General features: G+C 34.2%; 1 long non-coding RNA gene across 1 annotated transcript in view; it reads left to right on the top strand.

Annotated features, from left to right (window-relative positions):
- The window catches only part of LOC127874735 (uncharacterized), a 15,382-nt gene extending 7,705 nt beyond the window's left edge, over positions 1-7,677 (top strand). The window contains exons 4-8 of the long non-coding RNA XR_008047074.1: positions 153-257; positions 1,371-1,502; positions 1,802-1,988; positions 6,690-6,946; positions 7,230-7,677. This is a non-coding gene — a long non-coding RNA (uncharacterized LOC127874735). The remainder of the gene's footprint in view (positions 1-152; positions 258-1,370; positions 1,503-1,801; positions 1,989-6,689; positions 6,947-7,229) is intronic.
- Positions 7,678-7,687: the final 10 nt, after the last annotated feature.

The raw sequence follows: 7,687 nt of genomic DNA, 5'->3' as shown, positions 1-7,687 counted from the left end.
TGATAACTAGAATTTAAAGCAATAATCATGTTTCTTGGGCAAAGAATAATTTTATTAAAGCAGAACAGTGAATAGGGTACAACTTTCAAATGCAGGTGTTTTTGCCGACATATGTTAAGGATATTTTACAAGAAACATAAAATTTCTTTCAGAGTTAACAGATGGAATTCTGTATGCTGTGGCGTTCAAAAGTGGACAGAGAACATTCCTTCGCTTCTTTAAATATTGAGAGTTCTCTGGTTTTATGGAATACAAAGGTAAGATGCATAAAATATACAGTCCACTTTCTTTATCTCGACATCTGATATCTCGATATTCTCGATATGTCGAAGTAAGCTCAATGTCCTTTTTTCCCTTCTTTATCTATATAAATAAACATCGCTTATCTCTATTTTCGTTATGTCAAATAATTCGATATGTCGATTTTTTTTTCCCAAGTCCCGATTTTGCATGTATTTACTGGGGTTTATCTCGAAGTGCGAATAACTGTCCCAGTTTCGGCAAAATGTGAGACATTTTTTCTTTGATACTTTGCCGTCCCGCTTCGCCCGGCTGCTCCCGATACTGTTCGGTAGGAAATTGATTCGTTAATTGCATCATTGATCATACGTGTGTAATGTCGTTAGCCATTAACACTTGAGTGAGGCCTGTCACTTTAACTGTCACTTTAACATCAATTAACTGCAATTAATAGAGAGACTGCAGAAAGACCGAAAGACTAATATTTTTTACACACGACATTCCAAAATGCATTGAGTAATATTTGTGTGTATATAAACCGTCGCACATTTACAGAATGTTGTTCTATCATTGAACTCCAACAGTAATTTTCATGGGTAACTTGAAAGAATATGATTTACGCCTGTTCAGATGGAAAACCCTCGTCTTGATTGGACGTCAATTGCATCATAACTTTAAATAGCAACATTACCGGATGTTTACTCGACAGTTTAAACAAATAAAAACCGAATGTGTTCATGCAATTCTGTAATACTTAAAACGTCATTTTAAGCATTTAACTAACAAAATTAATTGTGCCTCGTAAAAACGCGTATATATCAGGTATAGAGTATTATGCCACACGGTGACGGCTTTAGTTAGAACACTTAGCAGGTATTTAGATGTTAAAAACAAGGTAAATTTTCGTCTCATTTTTTCTTTGAAAACGCCTTATCGGATATCTGAACTCTCGTTATCTCGATATTTATTCTTGTTCCCGCCGACTTCAAGATAACGAGAGTTGGCTGTATATTGAATAAACACCTGCTGACTGACACATACAATACAAAATAATAAAGTATCAATTAACCGTCAGATTTAGTTAAATTGACGTCAATAGCGTAGTGACAATAATACACTATGTCTTCCAGGTTTATCCCACATAGGTTTTGATGGCAATATGTTCTGAGATAATGTGTTCACACAATCTGATGTTGACATGGGAAAACAGTGTTATAGAGGTGCACTGACTGAAAAGAGAAATAAGTTGTTTGAGTATGAAAGTAAGTAAATCTATGTGAAACAATAACTCAATGTAACTTCAAGCTCTGCCTGTTTTACGGTAAAAGAACCAATTCAATGTGAATGTTCTGTTTATTTTATTCACTACAGTTTGTATGTTTATTGATGTTATATTTGATAGAAAAAAATTCACAGTGTGCAAATAATAATAACCGTTAAACTTACTTCTGCAAGTTTCGTATATTTATCTGTTAAACATGCAGAATGTATCATAGGAAAGCACCCTGTTTTCATAGCTATAATAACATTTGTTTTGTTCATTCAAATTGCTCTATTCTAGAAACGAATCAATTGCAAGCGTCAGGAAAGAAGTATTCGGCTCTTCTAAAAAAGAACAAAAACAGCATTTCAAATCTGATGGAGCATTTTCGTGCACATGTGCAGAGAGAGCAGTTCCGGGAACACTTGACCTGTATTGGACTGCTTGCATGCAGTATAAAAAAGAAGAGTTTTAAGGACAAAGAAAGGTAATTATTACAATTTTGTACACCCAGAATCTGCCAGTGATAAACATTTAATTCATGTGTCCATGAAAATTATGATTAAGTGATAACTTTTTGATAGAATTATGTGACTTATAACATAATTTAGGAATATAGGAGTATGTTTATCAATGCTCCTGCTAGGATTCGAAATGGACAGGGTGCTCTTTAGTCAAAACGGCACTTAAGCTTCCAGTCATTATATGCTTGTTGCATTTTTTCAACATAAAATGTATATATATATATATATATATATATATATATATATATATATATATATATATATATATATATATATATATATATATATATATATATATATATATATCAGGCATTTCCCCAGACAGTTTAAGCACAGCGGGCCCGCGGTGCCTGGACTTCAAAATCCATTACGCCGCGGTGCTTGATTTTCAGATAATGACGGCGCGATACTTGAGAAGTTTACAAGCCATTTCAAGCTCTGATCCGAATGTTGTCTGGATTCTGGCATGGACCAATTCTTATAAGTTTTATGTTCATAATAATAGATTTGATAAGACGCGAGCACGATTTATGGGTTGTTTATAGGGGTCAATTATGGTGTGTATCCCCTAATAATGGTCTATAATGATCGATTATTTCCGGTACACGTGACGTAAGAGCAATTAAAGGTATGCTCAATTTTGTTGCTGTTCCATTTTAATTGCACACGACTATTCACAAAATAAACAGTCAACGTTGTTTGTTGCGGTAGTGCGTACTTGAATAACAGAACATAACATGTGTTTTATTATTACTTGCAGTATAACAAAACAAAGCGTGATTCAGAAGATTCATGCCACGTTAATCATATTATTTTAGTAAAACACGGTATACATTTCAGCGTAATTTAAGTTATATTTACAATTAATTGAAGTCAATCTTTTCACTTGATTTCTCCCGCAAACTTACAATGTTCACACTATTTTCTCAAACGCGACTAAATTAACAGCACCAACATAACACGCATTCACATCAAATAGCTTATTCAATATTTAAGAAAAACGCTAAATATTTGCAACAAAGTTTTCTTTAGTTTTGATGCACGAAATAATGATACGATCTAATATACGACCAGTCCCTGTGTCTGGGAAATCTGCAATTGCACATTTCTTTGTCAGTACTACTAATTATCGTCGCTGTCAGAGAGTAAAATAAGTAAAAGTGAAAGTGTCAAGGACGTTTTAGTGATCCTGAGACCTCCAACCCACGAACCAAAAGTGTCAAACAGCGAGTCAGTGGCAGCAATATTGTCCAATGTTGTCCATGGGTAACAGAAGTTAAAGGAGGTAAGAACATCTTTACTTAACAAAACTTTTTATAAGTTTGTAGTGAAATCAACGCAAAATGAAAATCGCACGTGAATTATTATTAAAAACAGACAGATAGTGTGTTGAATAAAATATTAGACACTACAGATGATAACATTTAAATACAAGAGCATATCTTAATGTAACTTTATAAACATATACTAGACTTTAAAATAAAACAGTTATTTGAAAAAATAATCCACCCTTTTGTAGGTTGAGTGTGCTCTTTGTGTATTTTTCACATGTGCAGATCAGTGCATTCAGAAGTCGGTACTGCTCCTTGGGTACTTGACTAGACTGTCAATAATATACGTAATAACAAACGCAAATTGAGTTTTTGCTTAAGCATCTCTTAGTGTTAAGTCAATGAGATTAAACATTCGAATTTCAGAATAATTTTATATTTTGTTTGTATTTCAGACTGCGAGTAGGCTTAAGCACAATGAAACGGGGTAAACACAGAAAATTCTGCTCGCCTGAAGTCTGCTGTCCTCAATACTCTGGTGATGGTCAGCATTGAAGCACCTGACAATGAGGCAGTGAACTTAGTTATTTTATAATATAAAATATGACTTTAATATAATAAGTTGAGGAAAAATAAACAAACAATAAAATAAATTTTAATGCTTTCATAGCTCCAAATTGGTGTGTATTTTATACAGGAACATGTAGAAAAAAGTGGTTAAATAGCTCCTAAGTATTGTGTTTTGTGATTAAGAAAATGTAGAGATAAAAAAGATAGGTTAATGGGCACCCTTTAGAATCAACCCCCATTCCGCCATGTCTTGCCGCTGTGCTTGACCAAAATCCTGGGGAAATGCCTGTATATATATATATATATATATATATATTTATTTATTTATTTATATATATATATATATATATATATATATATATTATATATAAAATGGCTGAACTAAAATGTGATCAGATCAAGAAAATAGCATGGAAGGGTGCTGCGCCCTACCGTTAAGGCCTAGCTCATAGTTTGAGATCAACCTTAATTATTGTGAAAAATGTGTCTCTTTTTTTTACTCACCTGAGCACAAAGTGATTATGGTGAGCTTATGTGATTGCTTTTTGTCCGTCTCATCATTGTGCGTCCGTCACCAACATTTATCTTGTTAAAATTCTAAGGCAACATTTATTTTATGATCTTTATGAAACTTGGTCAGAAGATTTGTCCCAATGATATCTTGGCTGAGTTTGAAAGTGGGTCATGTGAGGTCAAAAACTAGGTCATAACATTTGTTCTAATGATATCTCGGCTGAGTTCCAAAATTATTCGGTGGGTTGAAAAACATAGCCGCAATAGGCAGGGCAGTATTCCTTATATGGCTTTAGTAAAATCTTGTTTACACTTTAGAAGTCTAATCGATGAAACTGGGTCAGAAATTGTGTATTTATTACATTTCATATGGTCAGAGTTTAAAAATGGCTCTGGTCGCCAGGTGGCGGGGTATTTTTTTTTTGTAAAATGGCTATAGTGAAACCTTGTAAACACTATTACTGTAAGTCACAGTTTGAGTTTTATATTCATGAGACTTTGTCAGAAGATTTTTTCAAATGATATTTCGATTGAGTTTAAAACTGGATCATGTTAGGTAAAAAAAACTTGGTAAAATTAAAGAAACAGATAGTTAACACTCAAGTCATATCTTGGACAGAACATTTGTTGTTATGATATTTTGGCAAAGTTAGAAAATGGCGGTAGTCTGCTGAAAAACATTGCCAGCAGGGGGTAGAGCAGTTTTAATTATATGGCTATAGTGAAACCTTGTAAACAGTGTAGACTTCACATTTTTAGTCATTTAGTTCCTTTAGATCTCAGATGAGCGCCTTAGGGTTTATGGCCGGCAATCTTGCTTATTTGTTTGTCATGATGATTTTAAATTTTTAAACAGATAATGTAAAAACTGAAAATCATACAAAACCCTATTATATATAACAATGTGTAGCTGTAATTTCATACAGAAATACATGCGGTATCATGTAGTTTTAAATAAGTGGATGCAATTCATGTGTAGTGCTTGTAATTGTACTGTTTACATCAAAATTATGTACATCATTGAGTGTCAAATTTAGTAAGACAAGCACATTTTGATTAAACAAATCTGGCCCCGTGTTCACAAACGATTTTGCAATCGAAAATCGATTTTAACTGACATCGATTTTCATTTTTGCCTATCAACTACAATGGAAATCCATTTTCAATGACAAGCAAAATTGATTTTCAATTGCAAAAAATGTTTTGTGAACATGAGGCCTGACTGTCTGACAGATTGGTGTGTCCTATTTGTTTCTACAGTGAAAAGGTTAATTTTGTTGAATAATACAATCATATTAGACTCCATCAAGCATACAAACTGTTCGACGATGAGGCCTTCCGAGCTCTGATGAATGCATTCAGAGAGAAAGCATCCGTTCCACAATCACCAATGTCTCTGTTTTCACCTCTTCGGTCACCTGTCTCTTGGCTGGCACAAATGCAATTTATTTCGTTCATTCCGAATAACCATAAATGGCAGTTAAAGAAAGTTAACTTTTCTCACAATGGTTACCCCTTTGTGACAAGAAATATAAACCAGCCTCAGCACGATATCAAATTCTATATTACTTCCATGATGGTTACCTGTCAGAAGTGTTTGATGTTTGCTTGAAACTTAAACACATGAAAACCCTACTATCAACCTCCACTGTGAGACTGTCTCCACCAGTGTCATCTGATTTAGTAGCTGATGACCAGCACCCTCCACAAAAACGATCTCGTAGAGAAGTTAAACGAAGGTTAAGGCTTGCAGATTTAGAAGTAAATATAAGGTCTGTTGACCCAGACTTCTCTCAAGAATCCAAAATTGAAAACGAATCGGCTTATCAACTATTTAAGTTTGCATTAATTACAAATGGTAATGTCATTAGGCGCCATTCATCAAGTTTCATATACATATTTGCAATGAACGATATAAGCTTGTCAACTGGCCTTTTCCAAGAAGATTCATATGTTTATCTCTCATATTCCAATGCTAATGAACATACAGACATGTCTTGTTCCTGTGACATATACTCGACATTGTTTCATTTGGAAACAATAAACATTCCTGGTCAAGAATTGGCCACTATTGATGTCTCCAGGGTCAAATGTTGCCATATGCGTCTCTTCAAAGAAATGATCAAACCTTTCATGAATTTGGTTATTCGAAATGTCACTGACCCTGTACTTCCAGAAAATAAATTTGTACAAAAAATGAGAGCTGACTTAGGAAAAGTGAATGAGTTGATTTGTCCACTTCTAACAAAGTCACAAAAATATGAACAGTATTCTGTATTTTACTTGACAACAGATTTCATTGTCTTTCAGGTTACTGCGATGCAATGTTTTCGTCTTCGAAAAGACACATTGTTTACATGAACAAAGCCGAAAACCTCTGCCCACATTTAGAAATATTGAAAAGTCATAAATATATCTGGGAAAATGAATTGCTCAATAGTGCTATAGCCAGTAGTTCCAATGAACAGGCCTGTGAAGATGATACTGAAGAGACAGAGGCATTGGGACTAGATGAGACGAATAAAGAAGACCTTACCGCACAACCTGTACAAGACCAAGATATTAAGGTATATTTAAATGAAGTGTAATTTTATATTAAACTAATATACTGTCATAACCAAAACTATAGCTGTTATTTGCCATGTTACTTCATTACCTTCAGAACTGACAGAATATTGACCATTATAATCATAGAAGCTTATCAATACATTGGACAAGTGCTTAACTATTAACTTTAGCAAATATCAGATTTTTCTAAAGTGCTTAACCGAAGGACCTTACTGGGTGATTCAGTTAGTGGAATGAGTTTGAGTTTTCTGTCTGATTATTACATCTGACATCTTTAACCAGGGTCATCATTTCAACCCTGAAAGCGGATTGTTGGAATATCCCAGCCTCAGCAAAGAATGGCCTCTTCCTGATGGTTGTGCCAGTCTGCGAGACAGCATACAAGCACAATCCCTAATTTGTGACAGAATGAACGGAAGGGATGGTGAAGGATTTCTGTTCACCAACCAGGGGGGCTTGGAGAAGCTGAGAGTGTGTTCGTTGCCAGCTGAATGCAGTTGTGGAGTAAGATGCACTTGCATTTTATATCCAATAACATACTCAAAAAGGTAAATATGGGAAACTAAGACATTATACATGTGTCTAAATGGTATTTTTTTTAAAGGGGATCCAAACTATCAAGTTGAGGGTTATATATACTTGCGCATTATATTCAGTAAAATGCATAGGAAAAGAAAACAATATAGTACAATTGACTTGTTTTTACTGTCCATTGTGTAGCATAACACATAATCGGATCA

The sequence above is a fragment of the Dreissena polymorpha genome, chromosome 3 (assembly GCF_020536995.1).
Source record: "Dreissena polymorpha isolate Duluth1 chromosome 3, UMN_Dpol_1.0, whole genome shotgun sequence".
NCBI classification, from domain to species: domain Eukaryota; kingdom Metazoa; phylum Mollusca; class Bivalvia; order Myida; family Dreissenidae; genus Dreissena; species Dreissena polymorpha.
The sequence above is the reverse complement of the archived record's forward strand: the minus strand, read 5'-3'. Positions and strand labels throughout refer to the sequence as shown.